The sequence below is a fragment of the Octopus bimaculoides genome, chromosome 1, assembly GCF_001194135.2.
Source record: "Octopus bimaculoides isolate UCB-OBI-ISO-001 chromosome 1, ASM119413v2, whole genome shotgun sequence".
Taxonomy (NCBI): Eukaryota; Metazoa; Mollusca; class Cephalopoda; order Octopoda; family Octopodidae; genus Octopus; species Octopus bimaculoides.
In genome coordinates, this window is record NC_068981.1 from 91,759,936 (window position 1) to 91,760,777 (window position 842).

The window sequence follows — 842 nt, forward strand, 5'->3', positions numbered from 1 at the left end:
TATATATATATATATGCTTATATGGGTACAGAACGTCCCAAACAGTAAACAGCATGAAATACGAAAACAAATGAGTTGAATACACAAACAATGAGAGAAACAAATTGAAAACAGGAGATGTAACATAAAGAGCGACTTTTCATCAGTTGTCGGCTGCCTACCTACTCCTTATTTCGAGCACTGAACGACAATATGAATCTTCGATGGCAGTTGCACTCACAAATACCAAAATAAAAATTGGGATTTATGGAGGGTCGAAGTTAGGAACAATAGCAGGACAGTGGAGACATACAAGGAAACCAAAGAAAGATGAACGATGGTCACGTGTGAGCAACGAAAGAAAGAGTAAAGGAGAAAGAGGGGAGAGAGAGACACAGATAGAAAACGGTGAAGGGGAGAAAAGGAATTAGAGAAAAATGTGTGAGAAAACGATAGAGGAAGAGGACAGTATAGGGCAGAGTCGCATCAAAAAGATTAAGATAAACTTACTTGGAAATGTATGCGTGGCGTTCCATGTTTTGGTGTACCGACCTCCATGTTTGTTTCCGTTCGGTTTCATTGTATGTCTCTACTGTCCTGTTTTTGTTCCCAACTTTGACCCTACATAAATCCCAAATTTTATTTTGGTATTTGTGGTAGCACCAGCCTTAGAAGACTCCATACACATTATATGCTTTGAATACACACGCAGACACATACTCACATAGATAGCCATTTATTATGATCACGCATGCAAATATGATTGTGTGCCTCTTTATAGTTGCACATATTTATATGTGTTGGTGTTCGTGCGTCTATATATTTCTACATTATATATATATGCATATATATATATATATATA

At 37.1% G+C, this 842-nt stretch overlaps 1 protein-coding gene across 1 annotated transcript in view; it reads left to right on the forward strand.

Moving 5' to 3' along the window:
- The window catches only part of LOC106874534 (calcitonin receptor), a 315,260-nt gene that overhangs the window by 266,747 nt on the left and 47,671 nt on the right, over positions 1 to 842 (forward strand). The gene's annotated exons all lie outside the window — the stretch shown is intronic.